The sequence below is a fragment of the Talpa occidentalis genome, unplaced genomic scaffold, assembly GCF_014898055.3.
Source record: "Talpa occidentalis isolate TD23 unplaced genomic scaffold, MPIMG_talOcc4v2.1 talOcc4.10, whole genome shotgun sequence".
In the NCBI taxonomy this organism is placed as follows: domain Eukaryota; kingdom Metazoa; phylum Chordata; class Mammalia; order Eulipotyphla; family Talpidae; genus Talpa; species Talpa occidentalis.
Genome location: NW_023600993.1, coordinates 25,074,025 through 25,094,449, shown reverse-complemented (window position 1 = coordinate 25,094,449; position 20,425 = coordinate 25,074,025). Strand labels below are relative to the sequence as shown.

Sequence of the window (20,425 nt, the reverse complement as noted above, 5' to 3'; positions counted from 1 at the left end):
CTTTACATACTTTTCACTTTTCATGTAGTTCTCCCAAAAACCCAAGAGAGGGAGGTATCTATTAGCCTTATCTTAAGAAAAAGAAAACCAGGGTTTAGGGAAAATAAGCAACTTACCCAAGATCAGACAGTCATATTTGAACCTGGGGTAGTTCACCTCCAGAGTCTGTGCCCTTTCTACATCATCTGTATCTTGAAATCCCTTTGCTTTGACCTGCCAAGTAGCTAAAACAGGAGGCGATTGGGGTTTGACAAAAGGATTCTTTACTTTCAAAGAGGATTCGCAACAGGGTTCCTTGAAATAGCCAACTCCCCTATTGTGCTGAAAAAATAATTCCAGCTACAAAATTTCTATTTACAAAAAACATTTCTGCACCACCTCTACTGTGGTAAAGCAGAGCAGCATTCTAACATATTCGTTTTCTGTTTTTAATGGAAGCACTGAAATTGCAGGACTGATGAGTGTCTTGAGATGTTGTAAATTCAGTGATTAGTCTAATGTCCAGGACACAGTAAACACTCCAGACTGTTATCAACTATCATCATTTTTTTTCAGATGTCTCAAAATGCAGACAGTGAGAGATTGCAAAAATAGCCAAAAATTCCATTCCTTCCATCAAGAAATGAAATTAATTTCATCTCCCTTTGACTCTAGATTAACCATGGGATTTTCTTTGCCCAACTGGACATTAACAAATGTGATGCAATCTGAGGCTTGAAAAGTATTAGTATTGCAAGTTGCCACCTACAAAAGTTGGAACCCAGAGACCATGGTATAATTCTGTCCAAGCCAGACTGTTGGAAGGTTAAAGGTCATGTGGAAGAAAATCAAAGCACTCAACCAACAGGCATCCAGACCCTGGCTGCCAACCTGCCAACCCCTCTCATGAGAGGGACCCCATTCCAGGCCATCCCTGGGACCTACCAGCTGTCATTGGATACAGAAAGTGGTCAGTCCTGGTCATCTGAGCCAGCCCAGGCCAGAAGAATTTGGAGGAATCACAGAATTATATACTAAATGAAATGGGCTTTGTTTTTAGCCACAAAGTTATGGGATGATTTTCTTACACAATAAAAATTTTCCAACACATAGTCCTAAGTCATAGGAAAAAATAGAAAAGAAAACCACAAAATGGCAAGAAGCAGAAAGTAGTAAAGAGAGAGAAAAAGGTGCCCAAAGTATGAAGTGAGTCCCTGAGAAGTAAGGGACTCAAAAAACCATGGTTAGCATTCCATTCTACTCTCTCCCAGTTCACTGATCTTTCAACAACACCCATTTCTTTCTCTGAATTTTCAAGGCTAACTGGACCAATTCCTTGTTCCCATTGTAGTCGCCAGCCCTGGGGGAAGAAAGTCAATTGGAGTTTTAAGTTAATAATAAATGAAGAATTTTTCCAGGGTGCTTCTTCATTGCTCCTTCTCTCTTCAGATCTTTTGCAGGTTACTCAAGTCACCTAGCAAACTAGGGGGAAATGTGGATAAAAGGACAGACAGAAGCTACAGTAATGTTGTATGACTAGAGGGTGTTTTTCACCTTCAAAGCACATTGACCATAAATTATAGGATATACTTTCACAGTTCACATTTCTATATAATGTCAACTTTTGAGTTTCCTAGCAAAGGAGAGTATGTTACCATTTAAAAAAAAAAATGTTGAAAGTATAACACCAGAGTGATGAATGTTGAGTTGCTCTCAGCATGGAGGGGATGGGAAAGGATTCCTCTGAAGATATTAGTTTTACTGGTCAGAGGTGAAGGTAAGCACTGTACCTCCAACATGAATAACAAGGCCAAGGCTACTCCAATAAAGGGTGAGGCACTGGCCTAACCCCACCCTCAACCACAAGAATCTGTATAATCTCAAAAATAATCAATAAGGTTTACATTCAGGTTCAAACAATATAATTCAGATCCCCCCTCCAGAAGTCACCTTGTAAAGGGGAGAAATGGAACCATGACTAATATTCAGTGGGTACACACCATTACAAGCAATTCAAACATTTAAATACCTCAATATTTTCCATTTCATCTAGTCAACAGTAAAACTGCCATAAATGGTAGGATTATTTAAAAATGCAAATTCTAGCACGTGTGGTTTATCTCAGAAACCCACACATTGCTGCAATGTCAAGAGTTTTTCTATTTTGGATACCACACCTACTGTAGTCTACCATTACTTATTAATAAACTGAGAATTTTCCTTCCTGCTCAGAAACCTTTGGGTGGGGGAGAGAGAGGCCACGCAGCCCAGCTGGGGAGAATCTATTTATATCCACCAGAAGAAACACACAACCACACTGGGCTCAGGTCGTGACTAAGAATGGTCAGAGCCCTTGAACTAGACAGATGTCAGAGCAGCAACCTCAGGTGAGCTCAAGAGCTCTGCTCTATTTGAGAGCCCATCCCCAGTGGGGAGCAGTCATCCCCAACTTCACACACAAGGCTTGAAGGGAACTCTGCCCAGTGATCCCAGCAAGTGACTTATGAGCCCATGGGGCTCCTCAAATGACCTCTGAGCAGAGGCACCTCCCACCATCAATGAGGTTTATTCTCAGGTCCAACAACGTAATTCAGAGATCCCCTCCAAGTCACCTTGTGGAGATGGGGAGAAATGGAGCCACAGTTAATATTCAGTGGGTGTGCACCATTACATGCATTTAAATACCAACATTTAAATACCCCCACATTGTCTAGTGAACAGTAAAATTTCCACACCCAGGCTTCCTCACAGAGGGCAGACTGAGCGCACCCAAGCAGCTTGTCAATAATCAAAGTTGGTCTTTCCCTTTTGTCCATGTCCCTTCTTCTTGTCCCTCCCCTGTGCCTTTGTTCTGTCATGGAGATGCCTCCATGAGACAGGCACACCAAGGGCTGAGGTCCTGGATCCTGCAACCAGAAAGAGCCAATTTGCCACCTTGCCTTCTACCTTTTCTCTGTGCCTGGCCCTTCAGACCCCTGCCCCAGGGGCATAGCCTGCATGGAACCTGCACACAAGCTGACTGCAGAGAAGGTAGAAGGGAACAAAAGGAGAGGGCCTCCCTGGTGGCGCAAGGGATTAAGACGCAATCTATGAAGCTGTCCGCAGCCTCTGCAGCACGAGTTTGATCCACAGCCAGGGAGGAGACCCACATGGTGCAGCAGACCTCTCCTGCCTCACACACTGCTCTCCTCAGCAGTGTTTTTCAGTCAATCTGCCTGGTTCTGCTCCCCACTCTGTCGCTGGTGAATCCTCTCACCCACCGCAACTCTGGCCTACACCCCCAGCTCTTGTACACATAAACAAATCCTTTTTAAAAATCATGAAAATAGGGCCTCCCCGCTGGCGCAGTGGTTGAGTGCTGGGTTGCAAAGCTGCCCACAGCCTCTGCTGCGCCAGTTCGATCCCCGGCTGCTCCCCGGCCACCAGAGGAGGGTCCCACATGGCGCGCAGACCTCTCCTGCCGCCCGCTGCTCCCCTCAGCAGTGTACTTCGGTCCTTCTGCCTGCTCTGCTCCCCGCTCTGGCTCTGGTGAATTCTCTCACCCTCCCGCGCTTCTGACTGTACCCAGTGCTTGTATAAATAAATAAATAAATCTTTGAAAATAAATAAATAATAAAAATCATGAAAACAAAATTAAAGACATTTAGTTTTGTCCTATTATCAAGTTCTAAATCTAGCATCATTTTTCCTGGAGTTATTGCTGTAATGAGAAATCTTTGCTCTCACCAGTTTTCAAGAGAAATAGAAAGAACAGACCCTAAAACCAGATGTTCTGGGGCGGGTGGGGGGGGCACGAGTTACCTTTTAATGACACATACAACAGATGTATTGTTTCTTGGTCCAGTTAAAAGTACCATTTGAATTGAACGACTTCAGAGATTTATTGGTACCAATACAAACTAGAAGTCACCACTGGAGTTGACACAATTCAAGAGAATAAGTGAAAGGGTCATTGTTAAGGGAACTATTTCAATATCCCCTGGGAAAAAGAGCTTGTGAAAGGGGATAATCAATGTGTGAGAACTTCAATGGGAATTAGAAATTTGAAATTATTTACATGCTATGTATTTTTTTTGTGTGGGACCCTCGCCGGTGGCCGGGCATCGAACTGCTGCGCCACCAGGGGAGGCCCTACATGCTATGTATTTTTTTTTAATAATAAATTTTATTTTTATATTCCCCATACAATTGCAACCCCCCCATTCTGACCCCAATCCCTCCCCTCCCGGCCCCCACCCCCCAAAAAGTGTCTCTGGTTCATAGTTTTTTGTTGTTTTTGATTTTCACTTTCTTATAGTTATTCATTTTCCTGGTCCCTTATTTAAGTTTTCTAGATTCCTGCTATGAGTGAGACCATCCGGTATTTTTCTTTTTCTTTCTGGCTTATTTCGCTGAGCATGATCCCTTCCAGCGCCATCCATGCTGCTGCAAATTGCAAGTGTTTATCTTTTTTGAATGCTGAATAATATTCCATGGTGTAGATGTACCACATCTTCTTGATCCAGTCATCTATTTTTTGGCATTTGGGCTGTTTCCAAAGCTTAGCTATTGTAAACAGTGCTGCTATAAACATAGAGCTTCCATATGATCCAGCAATTCCACTCCTAGGTATTTACCCAAAGGACACAGAAACATCAATTCCAAAAAACACATGCTATGTATTTTTAAGAAGACAACATAGCTTTCATATCTTCTAAGTAATCTAGTCACTGTTAGTACCTCTGGGATGGTGTCAGGAGCATCCTGACAAACTAGTAGATGCAAATACTTGCATGGCTTTGCAAATAATAAAAATAATAGGTGAATGATAAGTATTTGAATAATCATGGAATGTTCTATTTTAAATACCCACAGCAGAAATCCCCCAAGAGTAGAAAGAGATACCTCTGTCTAGAGAAATAAATAAAATTCCATTCAGTTCACTCTGGGTGGTGACATTTTAGTTTAGAAATAGGGTGTGAATGTAATAATATATAATATCAAACATACCTTCAAAATCCCTGGCTGCCAATGTGTGTTATTCCTACTAGCTTCCACCTTATTGCCAGTGTCCAGATTAGGCAGCAGGGCATATCTCAAAGATACCACTTGTGAAGTGCCATAAAATGCACAGGCCTTGTTTCTGCTCCAGCCTTTCTTATCTGTTGGAATAAGAAGGAAATAGCAATGTGGAGGCACAGAGAAGGCAAGCATTTAACCTCATTATCAGCTCCTGAAGTTTATAGTCACAGGGCCATGGACCACACTACCCACTCGTTGAAATGTCCTCCTCTGTGACATTTTCACAGAGTGAGAATTGGATTGCCCCCTGGCTTACTGTCTGCATCTGGGCCAGTTTCTGAAGTAGCAGCAGTAAAAGCCCAGTTTCCCCAAATCTGTCTAGAAAATTGTCCCTAACAGATTTATGAAGACCTCTAGAAACATAGACCAACTATATGCATCTTTTTCAACACTAAATTGGTATTTCTTCTATTTTATTTTCTTTCTTTTACATCATTTTTCATTTTTGTACAATGCATGCATTTTCATCTTGGTTATTGTCCCTGTAAAATTCCCACCACCCTTGTTTTTATCCTACTCCCCTCTCCCCTAAATTGGCATTTCTAATAAAAGTATTTCATAACAAGAGATGCTGTCAATTCCTCCTGCTGACATACGTGAACAAGTTAAGAACCATTTTGCTCTCCCCCAAACAGCTCACTCAGTAGTTCTGACTTCCGAAAGTTGTAAGCTTCTCACTCTTCTTACCTGAGCATAATTTAAAAAGCTGTCAAGCCTAATGAAGCTATCATAGTGGACAATTATTTAAGAGAAGTTGGGTGAAATTAGGACAGAGAGATGGCAGGCTCGGTGGTCAGAAATCTCATTAGAATTTCTCCTGCCTAATTCCATGCAGAAGTTTCCCTGCAGCAAACTTTATTGATAAGTCAATCAAGGGAAAGGCCACTGCTGGACCACAGTCAAAATATCCCTCTTTGCCCCATGCTTGAGAAGTCCCCAGGGGATGTCAGGCAAAACAGACACAGGCAGAGATCAGGCGTGATGAATGTAACCTGTGGGCCCTACTTCCCTTTATAGCCTCACAAAGCCCTCTGACTTTATTCCTGCTGAGCTCTCTACAGTGGAAATTGTAAGATTTAGGACACGGATATTAAGCTTGTGACAATAAAGTCTCCAGGGACGATGACCTGCATCATTAGAGTAACACCAGCTACTATAACAATCAGACTAAAAATAAATAATAGAAGCACCACGAAAGTTTATTCTGTGTTCACAACAGTTCTTGCCAGACTACCAATTATCCCACATGGATGTTTGGGGAGACAGTGATGATGGATCTTCAACACACAACTTCCCATCACCACAAAGACCATCTTGACACCACACAGGTGGCACAGGTGAAGAGCGTGGAGGAACCTGGATGGGAGGTTTTATGAGCCATCCCTGGAAGTGGTGACCTTCACTGACCCCCCAGTCCCTTGTCTAGAATATAGTCACATGACCACGTTGAACTGCAGGGAAGGCTGGGAAAGGTAGTCTAGTTCTGTGTGTAGGAAGGAGAAAAATTATTTTCATACAGTCAAGGCCTTTGGCACAATGAGCAGCTCAAAACTTCCTAACATTCTTCTTTGAATTTTTGGTACATCCTTAAAAGGAAAGAAAGTCCTAGACCAACACCTCAGAATCTATTGTCATATAACATTATGTCTCCATAGGAGCAGGACCTATGGAGCTTTCAATCTACCTTGGCATCACTCAGCTGATTGTCTCTTAAAGTCTATTAGCAACGGGCTCAGAAATTCAAGTTTTCTCTTGGGTCCACAGACAAATAATAGAGAAATGTTGAGGTGTTTTTCATAAGAAATGGAAATGTGTTACAAAAATGCACATTTTGAAGCCTAACAATACTGAAAAATAAAGAGCAAGAACAGCAAATGGCATGGTTCAAATATAATCATAACAGTAGTAGTAGTAGACTTATCCATTGGGGAAAATAGAAAAACCTGCTGTAAGTATTTCATGATATAAGGTGGAGAGGCTGAAATATTTTTCCCACTTAGACCCCATAGATTTTTTTCCTTTTTTAATTTGCAACATGGTATAGTGAGAGGAGCTTAGGTTCTGGCAAACAGACTAAGCTCTCCTCAATTATTGGCTGTGTGACTTCAGCCTACCCATCTGTAGATATAGGAATAAACTTTAGACAAATATGATGTTACAAAGTGCCCAACTGGCATCAGTCCCATTGTAGAACTGACAGCTGGTGAAATTAGTGGTGGACATGGAGAAACAGAAATGGCTGTGGCACAAGTCCAATGGCCCCTTTGGACTTAGAGAAGAATTAGAGGTGGGGGGTGAAATAACGCAAACTAAACCTAAGCCAAGGGACTGAGAGAAAATAAGGTATGATGAAAGGCTCTCTCCTAACCCCTTCTACAACTGGTAAATTCCTATTTTTTTTCCTTGAAAGTGACTCAGGGGTCATCTCTTCTAGGAATGCCGCCAGTAAGAAACAGGAGGTCATCCTGAGCTCCACCATCCACATGCAGTCCCGTCTGACACTGTCGTCACATGCATCCAGGGGGAGTCCATAAACATTTGTTCATCTCTACAGTGAGGTAAATGTAGGGTAGCATTGCTTTATGCATTATGGCCTCATCACCTAGCAAAACATCAATACGTAAAATAAGCAAATCAATGTTCAAGCCAAGTAGTGCCTGGTGGTGTTTAGGCGCTTGTCAAGAGGAAGACGCATGTGTGGCACTGCAGATCTCAAGAGGGAGGCAATGTTCGCCCACTAACCCTGCCTCTTTCCAAACCAATCATTAATGTCCCCATCAGAAAGCTTTTAACCAAGACTTCTGACAGCTTCCTCCAGGATACTATGGAATTAGACTGGGGACTGAAATGAGACAAGCAGGGAGGATAAGAAGGCTGCAGTTCCTTTTCATTGACACTATAGAGAAATAGTCTGGTTCAATGAAAAATATATATATGTATCTTGAATGGAGTTAATTTTGTCCTTTTCACTCAAAACTGAAATAGGGTTATTTTCTTAATGGCTTATGGCAACTTGCTTTCTACAGCAGCTCTTTAAATTGAGCTCATATGGTAATAATTTACTTCAGAACAGCTAGAGCAGTTAGAAAAAATACTGGATGAGGAATGAGAGGAGAAAGGTACTCGCTGGGGGAGCTAGCTGTTTTCCCTTTTTTTTTTTTTTTTTTTGATACTATTTATCACAACGGCACAATATCTCACTTCCAGATGTGGAAGATTCAAAGGAAGACTAACCAATCACACAGTAAACCAGAAATAATCTGAACTACTCCAAGCTACAAGATGTATTTCTTATGGGAAATGTGATTTGAATCAATGAGGTTTTTTAATTCACCTCAGGATGCACTTTGGGCCATACTGCCAGTGAAGGGAAAATTCCAGGCTATTTGATATTCTCTCCCAAGTGAGATGGGCATCATTATTACCTGATCACTGTTGTTATTTAACATTCAGCTGATATCCACAGGGGTTAGGCACTGTTCAGATTCCATTAAAGATAGCTCCTGTCTTCAACCTGTTTGCACCCTAGAATGACAAGAGAAAGAAACACTGGAAATGAAATCTATCTTAGAGACATGTTGTCATCTTTGCCAAGGATCCTTGACATGATTTGCATGCTTGGATGGGCATGGAAACTTCCACAGGGAATGAATTTCTCTCCCACAAGAGAGGTGATTCCAACACTCCAGCCATTACACAGGTGAGTACCAGAAGCCAGGCATGTAAGGCACTCTTACCCCCTAGGGTTATTGAAATTAGCAGTGACTAGAATCTTGAGTATGTTTCATTCACAGGGGAGGACACTTCTTTTTGTTCTGGCAGATAAAATGACCAGTAAGGCTGAGCGTTTTGTCAATAGATGTAGTTAAACAAGGCAATCTAATGAATAACCAAATGGTGGAGAGAGGAAAGATGGAGTGATGTGCCCTGGGTCACAAAGCCGTTTAGTAACTGAGGTGATCCAGGACTACATTTCAAAATAGCTACTCCCCCAGCTTCCAAGCTCCACTTCTCCACAGAAAATGCCTGCCAATACATACACTCTAAGTAAAAAAGAAACATTAAGATTAGAAAATATAGGAGTCCGGGAAAGAAGGTAGCATTTTGAAAGACTTCATCTACTTGTTTGTATTTCTGGTCTGTACCATTTGGAATGGTAGAGCTGTATTTGGTCTCTGAAGATTTTGAGGAAAATGAACAGTGTCTGTCCTGGTAACCTTTCCTCATTAAGTGTCAAAAGAAGTCTGAGACAGGTATCTCTAGATCTCATCTGATTAAAAATCCAGAGGAATTATCTCCATTTTATCTCATTAAATGTTCCAGAACAGAGTGCTCTGGAAGGAAAGGATTTTTAGAACATTCTTAATATGGATGAGTATTCTAGAAAAGTAGAAAAATAATTATGGGATATTTAACAGGCAAAGTTGGAGAGAGGGAGGCAACAAGGTTCTGTCTTGTTGCATAAAGTTCTGCAAAGTAATTCCAATTTGCAAAGTATCTCTAATCCAATTTTCTTTTGATATCTCAATATTTACTGAGGTCACTTTGGTTTCAAAAATCAAATAAAATTGATTTGATCCCATTTCACATGCTGTGGGAAATCCAGGACCTGACTAAGATTTTACTGAATTTCCATGCAGCTTTGGGTTCTCAGAGTCACATGAATCCATGTTGGCTGACAGCTCTTCAACACACTCATGTCATACTCTCAACGTCCACTTCCCTCTGCCTGCTGCTGACCTAGAGCAGAACACCTTGACTTCTCCAAAGTACTGTTCCCACAACACTGTATGGTATGTACTTTCAACCCTTCTTCAGAGCGAAAACTCTGCAAATAGTAAGATTGCATCAGACAAACATGACTGCATTTCAGCAATACCAATGGTGTGTCTTGACCACAGTGGCATTCCTCCTCAAGCCCACTGGACCCTCATGATGCTCGCCTTGCAAATTCATTTCACATTTATCCATCTACAAGGCTATTTCTGGGTCCTCAGTTCCCCTCCTTTTTTTTAACAGGTGAGTACCTGTTAAAGGTAAGTACCTGTTAAAGGTGAGTACCTGTTAAAGGAGGTATTAACAAGTATTAAGCTGTTAGCATATTTCCCAAGCACACAAAGAGCACACTAGGACTTTGTCTTCAACAGTTCCTAACATAATACATTTTTTTCTCTCCACCATACAATCTCTGATTACCAGTTGCCATGTAATTCAAATTTCTTACTTAACATAAGCATGATTCCTCCCTGCTTCCAGTCTCTTCCCCTTCTGATGTCATCTGAGGCTGGCAGATGTATACTCCCCATGCAGTCACATACTCCTCCCCCTCTGACACCTTCAGTCACTCCTCACTGCCACACACATTTGCACACACATTTTCAAAAGCTGATTTTCCAAAGAAAAATCTTGAATGGCATGAACAAGTGCCTCAATATATCACCACCTATAGTTGATCAAAAAATAAAGCTACAATTAACGCACCATTAAACAGGAGCTGTTAAGGTCAAGAAATCTAGTTATGTTTCCCATGCATAATAATAATTAATAACACAAGATATCTGTGGCACTTCATATGTTCAGAACATTTCACAGACATAGGCTAATTAATTACACAGATAAAGATATTGCAGGTCTTTCTTTTGATATCAGTGGGTTCATTAAATTCCCCATTTGGTTAACAAAGTAATTTCCTGTACTTCTGAATTCCTGAGTAGGGTGGAGGGAGAGGAGAGAGTAGCAGAAATGTCAAACAAGTGCTAGCCTTTGTCCTTCCCCCCCTTGGAAGGATCTGTAGGAAGTGTGTAAGGATCCTCATCTACCTTTCATCGCTCCTTCAACCTACCTCTACCTTAAAGACCATGGCTGCCAGTGACACTAATGCCTTGGATGGTCACACCTTGCCCAACAGGGTTACCACTACCAGCGACACTGGCTGAAGGCAGAGATCTTTCCCTTGGGGTAATGAACCCATGGTCTTCCTGAGACCACTCTAAGTGCCCTGGATATCAAAAAAACTTCAAGAAGATGCTTGGGTCAGGGTCCCAGGTCAGGTCAGGTCCAGACCTCATTCTACTCTTTTTCTCCCCTCAGTTAGCCTCCCTATACCAATGCAGACCTTGCTAGAACTTTAACATTTCTCTGTGAGTTCCCTTGGAAACTGTTTCCCTGAACATACGTCTTTGGACATCAAGTTCCACTGTGACCCACGAAACTAGGGCCTCTGACTCTCGTTGAGAGCTGGGCCCACAGAAGTCTAGTTTATGTATTAGGCTAGAACTAAAATATTGCACATTTCTAATGAAAACTGTTGGGGGTACAACCCAACATCACTGCCTGATTACTAAGCAGCGTATTAAGGACTATGTCATTTCCACGCAGAGCAACAAATGCACAAATGTGCCACAGGTAGGATCATCAAATGAACATCATGGGATTTAGCACCAACCTCTCTACAATCCTGAGAGACAAAATTATTTGGGGAAAAGACTAGACTCTGAGTCAACCAGCCCTGAATTCAAATCCTAAGTCTACCAAGATGAAAGCAATTAACAAAGTGCCTGGCATATAGTAACTGCTAAGTAGGGATATTTGTTCAGCTGCCCTTACTATACAGTAATCTGGACTATAATGATGGTCCCCACAGTCCTAGAGTAACACAAACTAGGACACCTTAAGATGAGAGAATTGAGAATTGTTTTTCTTTAATGTACATGGGGTTCAGGAAAAGATTTCCACAAGGACGTCTAAGCTCCAAAATTTCAAAATCAACCCTAATTGCTTACATCAAGTTACTTTTTCCCAGCACAGATCCACAGTCCAACACTTGGTCCTTTGATAGTCTAAGAACCTAGAATCAAATATTTGGGCAGCCCCTTCCAAACTTCATTCTGGTTCCAGAGAAGGGAGAAAGGAATAGTCTTTAATATTATCCCTGTGTTCTTGACTATAAAATTGGATTCAATGTCTGTTTATCAATTGGCAGGAAAGGGAGAGAGGGAGGCATCACACTCTTTTGTAAAGGAACAACTCTCCAAGAATTTCTGGGGCTGGAAGCAAAGTCTGAAATTTCTCTTTCCTTTATAGGTCTACTGAAAGTTACAAGTAAATGCAGTAGATCTTTATGTTAACATACACACTACCCTCAACACTGTAATTGCCTTATGAAATAAGGTGGGTTTTTTTAAAGTCTACTTTTAGATGAAGCACTTTTTTTCTTACTTTCACAATTGGGACAACTCCAGCTTAGAAAGGTGAATGACACAAAAAAGAATTCGCATCAGATCTTAAGGCTAAAAGTTGAGCCCTTAACTAGACTATAAGAAAATGGAAGTTCTTTTTGTCCTCTTCCCTCCAACAGAAAGAGTTTTTCTGACCTGGAAAATCTGTGATAAGGGTGCTAAGAATTGTCTGCATTAATACAAGAAAGAAATGAAGCCAGAACCTTGAGTGAGACTATGGATGGGCACATCAGGTACCGCTGAAAAAAGTTCTTTCCCCGGGGCCTCCCCGGTGGTGCAGCAGTTGAGCACTGGGTTGCGAAGCTGCCCGCGGCCTCTGTGGCACCGGTTCGATCCCCGGCTGCTCCCCGGCCACCAGAGGAGGGTCCCTCATGGCGCGCAGACCTCTCCTGCTGCCCGCTGCTCCCCTCAGCAGTGTACTTCATCAGTCTGCCTGCTCTACTCTCCGCTCTGACTCTGGTGAATTCTCTCACCCTCCCGCGCTTCTGACTGTACCCAGTGCTTGTATCAAATAGATAAATAAATCTTAAAAAAAATATATTATAAAAAAAAAGTTCTTTCCCCATTTGAGTCCTGAGCTTCCTGAGAGAACTTAACCACCATAGCAGAGGAGCTGGTGGCAGAAACGAAGTTCACCACCCTGTTTCTTTTCTTCTAAAGAAGCAGCTAGACTACAATTCCCAGCTTCCTCTCTAGCAAAATGGGGCCATGTGGACAGACATTATATATGCAATCTTCAGACCTGCTCTCAGGACTTCTCAACATTCTCCATGTCAGATGCAGAAAATCGGTGGAGGTTTCTGATCACCCAAAGAATGGAAGCATTCCTAGTTCCTAAATGACTCCATGAAGTGGAGCATTACCCTCCACTGTATACATTGGTCTATGGCTGGATGAGGATAAAACTATAGCGTGTTAAGACAAGGACATCTGGGGGTCATGCGTTACAGCACCTGGCATATCCTAATGCAGACCTTCATATGTAATTTCAGTACTTAGGCAGATGCTTTGACCTCTCTAGCCCCTCTTCCCGAGGGTTCCCTCTAGTGAACCCTTGTTGTCTTTCCACTGCTCATTAGCAGCTCTATCTCAGCCTGCACTGAGAAAATTAAAAAAGATAAAATTTAAATCACTCTATTGTTTCCTTGTTAGCAACCCTGGTCTCAAAGGAGGAAAAAAATAAAAGTTCAATGGAATCAGAGATGAGGTCAAAATTATTGCTGAAGATGAAGTTTGAAAATCATCTGTGGGCTTCAATTTTCTGAGCTCTCTTCCTTTCATTAATCAACAACTGAAGGCTACTAAGCAGCGTGATGTGGAGGGTGACTCCCGCCTGTGCATTTGTCTGTGCTCCTTCCAGACAGTTTTGCTCCCAGTGTGAGTCCACATATCCCATTAAAGCACCCCAAGTTGGATGCTGATAGCCACCAATCACAGGCAGACACTCCTGCATGTCAGTCCTGCCTCAGCTTCAAAGCAGAGTGTCCTTGCATGGCATCCATGACAGAGGGGCAGGAAATCATCTCATCCTACTCAGTCATTTTGAATTGAGGTGAACCAGAGGCCTAAAGGAGAATAAATGTCCCCACAATAACACAGCAACAACTAAGACAATGTCTCCTGCTTCCCAGGTAAAAATGCCGAAAATACATATCTCAAAAACTAAGGGGAAAAAGAGAAAATAATGCTTAATGTGATTTAAAAGGAAAGCAAGGAATATAACAAAGATAGAGGGTCTTAAAAGGGGACTGGTATGCCTGCAGAGCATTGTTCAGACAGCCTTGGAAGGAGGAAGAAGATGGAGAGGGGAAGTTCCCAAGATCATTCTATAATCTCGTCCTTACGCACCATGATTCATCCACCCTCTGGATCACCAGAGATCCCGAATTAGTAAGGTAGATTTAAGCAATATTATCTGGTCCTGAGCATGAAGCACCAAGTATTAGAGGATTAGAGGATTTGACCCATTTCCACCCTCTGAGACAGTCGATGAAGACCATCCCTACAGAGCAATACAGAGAAGGGGAGCAGGTGGGAGGCAAAGAAAAAGTATTCTTTCTTTTATGGTCTTAGAGTCTTTTTTATTATAAATTTTATTTTTATATTCCCCACACAATTGTGACCCCCTTATTTTGACCCCAATCCCTCCCCTCCCCACCCTCCACCCCCCATAGAGTGTCTCTTGTTCATAGTTGTTTGTTGATTTTGATATTTTCTTTCTTATAGTTATTCTTTTTCCTGGTCCCTTATTTAAGTTTTCTAGATTCCTGCTATGAGTGAGACCATCCGGTATTTTCCTTTTTCTTTCTGGTTTATTTCGCTGAGCATGATCCCTTCCAGCGCCATCCATGTTGCTGCAAATTGCATGTGTTTATCAATAGCTAAGCTTTGGAAACAACCCAAATGCCCAAAAATAGATGACTGGATCAAGAAGATGTGGTCTTAGAGTCTTAATTAAAGCTTAGCTGACCATACATACCTGGGGTTTTCTCTATTCTATTTCATTGGTCTATGTTCCTGGTTATGGTACTACCATGCCGTTGATTATTACAGGTTTGTAATATGGTTTGAAATCAAGAAGTATAATACCAGGCCTCCCCTGGCGGCAGTTGAGTGCTAGGCTGCGATGTTCGATCCCTGGTTCTATCCCCGGCCACTGGCAAGGGTCCCACATGGTGCACAGACCTCCCCTACCACTCCTGCTGCTCCCCTCAGCAGTGTATTTCATCGGCCTGACTGTTCTGTTCCCCGCTCTGGCTCTGGTGAATTCTCTCACCCTCCTGCGCTTCTGACTGTACCCAGTGCTTGAATAAACAAATAAATGTTTTTTTTTTAAAGAAGTATAATACCTCCTACTTCATTCTTTTTCGAGATTACCATGGCTATTTGAGATCTTTAATAGTTCCACATAAGGCATACCTTATTTTGAAGTCATGAATACAAAATATGGTGCATCACTGTTATTGCTTAGATCTCCAGTTCTAAGTACAGACAGAATTATTCCCCCTCATCCTGGATACAGCCCGAAAATCCTTCCCAAAACAGTACTCAAAGCGTTCACTACTAATCAGTCAATCACGATTTTGAGTTGAAGTTTCCGCGACTACAACAATGCAACAGAGTAACCCTAAATGAAGTAACCCTGACTGAAGTGCTCTGTCTTGATCAAAGATAATCGTTTACTTGACAATTCCCTCCAATATATTGTTTTAAAACAGGTTGGAAGGGACATATGACAACTATTTGTAGCTTTAGTGATGGATGGGAAGGGAGGACAGGATGCTTATTATTCACATTAGGTCACTTACAGTGAAGTAAAGAAGGTACCTTGCAGTCATGTATCTGGTAAAACAGTGTGTATGATTGAGTGTGTGTGTGCACTGTTTGCATGTGTGTGTGCAAACCACTACCAGTGTCACCAAACACCTGCAGATGTTTCAAGGTTTCCAGCATATCATGGGCCCATTTCATTCCTTTCACTTCTTCATTCACTCTAACATGCTCAGTCATTACTATTTAATATATTCAAGCTATTTTCTCATACTACTTTTTATGTCTTGAGAAATCTCTTTGAGTAATTATGTTCAAAATGGCTACATGGGTGGGACATATTTGAGTACTTCTCCAAAAACTGAAAGTTTAGTGGGGTCAGGTTCAGAATTATAAGATTGCCATTTTCTTCCCCAAAAGTATTTCTTCAGTCTTGCTCACAAGAAGTTTTAGGTCAAGGTAATTTCTCATCTCAGGTAGCTTTTCTTGTTTATTCAATCCCTGTGATCTTTTACTATAACTTTACTGCCTCTAATTACAAATATTTTTTCTCAACAGCGTATTCAATGCAGGTTAGACCTTCCACTCTGCAAACTTTTCTTCCTTCACCTCCAAGGCCCTTACCTCTATTAGTTTCCATTTGTTTCTTCCACTCCATTATCTCTGCCCTCTTTCTGGAATGTAGTGGATGCATATTTAACTCCTTATTGTTCACGTGTCTGCATTTTATTATTTTCTAATTAATGAGAACTGTGTGCAACCTCTATTTCTAATATTAGGGAATAATTAAATATAACATTGCAAATTTATTGGTGAGGCATGAAGTAGTTTTTAAAACGATGATTTGTAAAATGAAATCCTCATGGGCATGCGATCAACAACAAAAAGTTAAATCACAAGTATAATGGAAGAAAGCATCAGGAAAAAAAACTTGTCATCTCAGACCAGGGAAGGGTTTTCAGAAAATGATACAAAATCCAGAGGCCTTAGGATAAATTGATAAATTTGAATGCATAAAGTTCTATATTTGTTTTGTTCTTTTTTCAATCTTATAAAATTTATGAAAGTATAATATAAACTGAGAAAAGTGCACACAAGTGCACAAAGTGATGAATTTTCACAGACTGAACAACCTGTGTAGCCAAAACCTGGATCAAGAGGAAGAATGTTACCAATATCCAAAGTCCCCTCAAGCCTCCTCTTGTCACACCACTTTTATAAAGCAGCATTTCCTGTTCTGAACTCTCCATGCATACAGGATGATGCAACATGCAAGACAGCATGTACTCCTTGCGATGCCTCATGAGAGGCATCACCCTGGCATGGGGCAATGCTCTGTGCTCATTCATGTTGCTTCTGAAAAGCATTCTCTGAAGACTTTTTCACATAAGTATATCCTATTTATGTCCATTTCACTGTTGAGAGGATGGCCTCTCAGATTTTTGTTTTTCATATGTTTCCTTGATTTATCTTCCAGCTTTGGTCTTTAATCCTGACTGTTCTATTTCTTATTTTTTGTTAACTGCTTGTGTGGGGGGGGGGGTGGCTTTGTTCTTTAAAATAGATAAACTAGACAACATCCACCTCCTCTCTTTTTAAGTATATTAATTGGAATTTTCAATTTCATTTTCATTTCCCAATTAATTATTTTTTCTCTTCCACAGAACTTTGCTCTATTTTGTTTTTTTGGCTAATTTTTTTCATCTTGATCATTCCCTTTCTGCTACCAGTTTTTCTGCAATATCTGGTGACTCCTGTTGAGTGAATTCACATTTATCAACTCCCCATTTATGAGCAAAAAGTGAAATTTCCTCTACAACTGAGTAGGTCTGTTTCTCTAACAGGATTCTCCACAAATGGGATGGCTGAAGGTGGGTTCCATGCAGGAGTTAGGGACTGGTCAACTGCAAACTTTCCTATGGGTTGCAGGATAGGAAGCAGTCTGCAGGTACGGTCCCCCACAACTGCCATGTAAACAGGACTCCGGATTCACAGTGGGATGTGTTCTTGGATGGAGCTGCCTTGTTCTTATCACTCTGATTTCTCTCTTTCTAATGTAATTTCTACTGTGTTTCATTTCTAATCAGCTCAGCTTTTCTCCAGATGACCAAAACGATGGGAGGATACCTTCCCTGGAGGGTCACACATTTCTTCAGAAACATTTCTTGGATTTCATGCCATTATCACATGCTTTATATATGAAGGGAATTGGGAGAAAAATAAACACCACTAGGAGACTCAGTTGTTTGTGTTTTGGTTTTCTGATTGCTAGCTGATTATAGCTCACCCTATGACCTGCACTTTTTCTTTGTTGGGCTTGATTGCAAGCCTTTTCTGTTCCCCCTTGGAGAAGAATCCTCCCATTTCAGGTGTTTCAGACTGCAGTTTCTCCAATTCTGTTCTTTCTCAAACTCATTATATCTGTCTTCTATCATCCAGGATTTCCTTAAACCTTCTTTTTTCTCATTGGTTTCTGTCCTTATCTTCCAGCACCAATTACTGTTCTTTAAAAAAATATATCTCTTTATCCTTTCAGTGAACTTTTGGGAGAAGGAAAGATGAGACCTATCAGTCTGCCATCTGAAACCCAAAACCACATATGCATTTTCACAGGTCGCTCAGTGGAGGTGAGAAGAATGGACTGGAGAAAGGCGTGGAGAACTGCAAGAAGACAAGACTTCAAGGATCCAAACGGCCATGCCATGGCTGAGTCGGTACCTAACCAACAATATGTTAGCTGCCATTATTGATGTTGCTTTGTTGTCATAAAGAGATGACATTTTGATGCATCAAAACATTCCCAGTCATAGCTAAAACATTCCAAAAGCTGAAAAGTTCAGTTTGAACCCAGGGAAATAGTCTGCACATTTCCAAGGTCAGTCTTGCTGATGAATGACCAGGACTCTCTATAGACTTCCCCATATGGGCACAGGAAACAGGCATCAATAACTTCTGAAAGGTTCAGACTTAGAATTGCTGCTTGGGCTAACTAAACTATTTAGATGATGTCTCCTGAACAAGTTTTATGATAACTTGCATGAATTTTGAGAAATGAAGTCTCTTAGATAGAAGTTTAATCTTTTTATTTCCTCTGGTATACTCCAAAATAATTAACTTCATGTCAATAAATGTTATATTTTTATAGCGTACAAAATCTGGACTGTTATATTTTGATGCTGTTTGCACCCCATATGGAGGCAGTCTTTGGAGAGGATGTTAATATCTGATTTCAAGTGAGAAGGAGGAATTGAGTATATTTCCAGAAGGAAGAAAAGTGAAAACTGAACTCAGAGGAAATAATCTCCAAACCCAGATGTTCTGACCCCATCACACATGCTCCTTAGCCCCTTCCTTGCCAATTCTTCAGCTGCTGTGTGACTTCAGCAAACTGAAGGACAATTTGAAGAAGAGTCATTCTTCAGTTCCAAACATGCCATAAAAGAAATGTTAAGCATTTGGGGGGCAGTTTGCAGAAAAGCAGGTCTTGTTCAATATCTTGGTTGCAATAACACACAATCCTATTGCAGAACTAGCCAAAGTCAAAAAACTGGACTTATTTTGTTTTCTGTTTTTTAATATAGATTTCAGGCATCTGAAGTGATTAAAGTATTCATAAAATTCCAACCCCATCAGAACATTATTAAATTACATTCACATCTTCTTTGAGTCATAAGGAAAAAGAATTCTGACTTAGAGTCCCTCAAAGAAGTCATAGGAAAAAATTTTGAGGCTTTGCTGGGGAAATAAAAGGATACTGAGCACTTGTTTTGGGGAGAAAGGTAGTAAGAAAGAGGAAGTTTAAGAAGAGCAGAAAGGAATATTCAAGGCCTTGAAAGTGATATCTACTTCTCTTCATTATTTCATGAACTTATAAATCTTCATTTAAGTATTCTGTCTTTGTTTCCTCGGGCAGACAGGGAAGGGCATACTAACACTATTCATGGGGAAATAAGGCAAAGATTTTTGAAGGAAGACTCCCAGGATTTCACAGCAGGCTGGGGAAGCATTCTAAATTCCCAAATCCCATTTATGTACCCAGATGTACCTTTTGAAAAACTGTAGACATTCCTCAGGATTTTATACTGGCCACAATCATTCAGGCAGACTAAGACGCAGTCTTATTGATCCTATTCTCTGCTGAAGGAAAAACAAATCATCAGTTTGGTTCAATCAGTCTAATTTAAAGTTGACGTTGTGTAAATGGGGAGGCAGGAGACAGTAATTTGGATTTCTATCTAAGATGTTATGCTACATTTAAAATTGCATTCTAATCACACTGTATTGATTATCTCAAAGTAATATCCACAACTAATGAGACCCAATCTGACATGAAATTCATAACCATTGATCAGGATTTCCATTCGTGATTTGTTTATGTATACAGCAGAGGATCAAAAATGGACTCTCGGGATTGTCCCATCCCGTTCTGCTTTGGTTTATCTGTGTATGAGATAGAGTTGGTGGTAATGAGGGTGCATAAGTAAGTAGGTGTGTAGCTGGGTGGTTATGAATGGCAGTGGGCTATATGGGGTGATTCAATCTTTTACAAGACCATCTCTTTTGAGCCTGGAATTGTTCTTCTCTAAAATGAAAAAGTAAAAAATGAAATAAACATTTGGCTCAAGTTCCCTAGAAGCAGAGCCTGGCATGGAGTTCATATGCATGTGATTTATGAAGGGGATGCTCTTGGGAGAAAGAGAATAAGGGGGTCATAATGGGACAGGGAAGAAGCTAAGCAAGAAAGTGCTCTTAAATGGGAGTTTCAGTCTGACTGAAAAAGTGCTCTCAAGTAGCTTCAGTCTGACTGTACTGGGAGCTTTGGACCAGGACTTGTGTCATCAAGTTGCCCCTCCTTTGAGGCCTGAGGACCACATCAG

General features: G+C 41.0%; 1 long non-coding RNA gene across 1 annotated transcript in view; it reads right to left on the bottom strand.

The window, feature by feature from the left end:
• LOC119252630 (uncharacterized) overlaps positions 1-19,679 on the bottom strand; it is a 29,458-nt gene extending 9,779 nt beyond the window's left edge. Inside the window, exons 1-3 of the long non-coding RNA XR_005126871.2 lie at positions 19,594-19,679; positions 8,466-8,565; positions 4,969-5,120 (exon numbers count right to left, since the gene is read on the bottom strand). This is a non-coding gene — a long non-coding RNA (uncharacterized LOC119252630). The remainder of the gene's footprint in view (positions 1-4,968; positions 5,121-8,465; positions 8,566-19,593) is intronic.
• Positions 19,680-20,425: the final 746 nt, after the last annotated feature.